Source organism: Petromyzon marinus, unplaced genomic scaffold (assembly GCF_048934315.1).
Source record: "Petromyzon marinus isolate PM22_M1 ecotype Great Lakes invasive population unplaced genomic scaffold, UKy_Petmar_22M1.pri1.0 PM_G_Scaffold_275, whole genome shotgun sequence".
In the NCBI taxonomy this organism is placed as follows: domain Eukaryota; kingdom Metazoa; phylum Chordata; class Hyperoartia; order Petromyzontiformes; family Petromyzontidae; genus Petromyzon; species Petromyzon marinus.
Window position 1 is genome coordinate 35,001 of NW_027422845.1, and position 2,500 is coordinate 37,500.

Genomic DNA, 2,500 nt, shown 5'->3' on the forward strand with positions numbered 1-2,500 from the left:
TACGCTGCAGTCTGCTCTTGTCCTTGGCAGTGGCAGCAGCGTACCAGACGGTTATGGAGGAGGTGAGGATGGATTCAATGATCGCTGTATAGAATTGCACCATCATTGTCTTTGGCAGGTTGCATTTCTTCAGCTGCCGTCGAAAGTACATCCTCTGTTGAGCTCTCTTGGCGAGGGAGCTGATGTTCAGTTCCCACTTGAGGTCCCGGCAGAGAATAGTGCCCAGGAAGCGGAAGGACTCCACAATTTTGACTGCGGAGTCTAACAGGGTGATGGCGGTGAGTGGGGCTGTATTCTTCCTGAAGTCCACAACCATCTCAACTGTCCTTAGAGCATTTAGCTCTAAGTTGTTCTGGCTACACCAGGTCACCAGGTTGTCAGCTTCCCACCTATAGTCAGACTCATCCCCACCAGAGATCAGCCCAATGAGGGTGGTGTCGTCCGACAAACTTCAAGAGTTTGACGGACAGATGATTGGAGGCGCAGCTGTTGGTATACAGGGAGAAGAGCAGTGGGCAAAGGACGCAGCCCTGAGGAGTTCCCGTGCTGATGGACCTGGAGTCAGAGACTTCTGTTCCCGGCTTAACGCACTGCTTCCTGTCAGAGAGGAAGTCTGTGATCCACCTGCAGGTGGAGTAGGGCACGTTCAGCTGGAAGAGCTTGTCCTGAAGCAGGGCAGGGATGATGGTGTTGAAGGCAGAGCTGAAGTCCACAAACAGGATCCTGGCGTAGGATGCTGGGGCGTCCACATGCTGTAGGGTGAAGTGGAGGGCCATGTTAACTGCGTCGTCCACAGACCTGTTGGCTCTGTAGGCAAACTGAAGGGGGTCCAGGAGAGGGTCTGTGATGGCTTTGAGGTGTGCCAGGAGCAGGCGCTCAAAAGACTTCATTACCACAGATGTAAGGGCGACCGGTCTGTAATCATTTAGTCCTGTTGGCCTTAGCTTTTTGGGCACAGCGATGATGGTGGAGGACTTGAGACAGGCTGGTACATGGCATGTCTCCAGGGAGGTGTTAAAGATGTTGGTGAACACCGGAGACAGCTGGCCAGCGCAGTGCCTGAGGGTGGCTGGAGAGACAGAGTCCGGCCCGGCTGCTTTGCGTGGATTCTGCCTCTTGAAAAGCCCATTAACTTCTCCCTCCTGAAAGGAGAGAGTCGTTTCTGTAGTATGGGTGGGGGATGGGGCCTCTTGGGTGGGAAGGGGTGGTTCAGGACAGTCCAATTGTCTTTCAAATCTACGGTAGAACTCGTTCAGGTCGTTGGCTAGGCGGGAGTCGTTAGTGGTGTGGGGCGCTCTGGGTTTGTAGTTGGTGATGTGCCTGAGCCCTTTGGCAGACAGAAGCAGCGTCGTTAGTAGAGAACTGGTGTTTTAGTGTCTCTGAGTACAGTCGTTTAGCCTCTCTCACCGCTTTGCTAAACCTGTTCTTCGACTCCTTGAATCTGTCTCTATCCCCACTCCTAAACGCTTCCTCCTTCTCCAACCTCAACCTTTTGAGCTTTGCTGAGAACCAGGGCTTGTTGTTGTTAAAGTTCACCCTGGTACGTGTTGGGATACAGCAGTCCTCACAGAAGCTGATGTACACAGCCTCTGTGAGTTCATCCAGACTATTGGTAGCAGTCGTGAACATATCCCAGTCAGTACAGTCTAAGCACGCCCGCAAATCTTCCACAGCCTCACTGGTCCACTGTTTAGATGTCCTCACAGCAGGTTTACAGAGTTTTAGTTGCTGCCTGTATGCACGAATCAGGTGGACCAAGGGAGTTCTGTGCGAGCCGAACAGCCCCGTGACCCACAAGAGAAACATCCCCGCCAAATTCGAGCGTTTGACGGGGTCTATCCGTGAAAAAATATTCACGTTTTTGAGTGCACATGCATTTCTGCTGCAAATGCCTCTGGAAGTTTCATGCCGTTCGTATGCCAATTGTGGCAACACGAAAATGACCCGTTTTCCCATTCCGAGGGATTTCTGTGCGACCCTAACAGCCCCGTGAGCCACAAGAGACACATCCCCGCCAATTTCTAGCGTTTCACGGGGTCTATCCGTGAAAAATATAGACGTTTTTGAGTGCACATGCATTTCTGCTGCAGATGCCTCTGGAAGTTTCATGCCGTTCGTACGCAATGTGGCAACACGAAAATGACCCCTTTTCCCATTCCGAGGGATTTCTGTGCGACCCTAACTAACAGCGCCCGTGAGCCACAAGAGAGACATCCCCGCCAATTTATAGCGTTTCACGGGGTCTATCCGTGAAAAATATAGACGTTTTTGAGTGCACATGCATTCCTGCTGCAAATGCCTCTGGAAGTTTCATGCCGTTCCTATGCAATGTGGCCACACAAAAATGACCCGTTTTCCCATTCCGAGGCATTTCTGTGCGACCCTAACAGCCCCGTGAGCCACAAGAGAGACATCCCCGCCAACTTCTAGCGTTTGACGGGGTCTATGCGTGAAAAATATTAAAATTTTTGAGTGCACGTGCCTTTCTGCTGCAAATGCC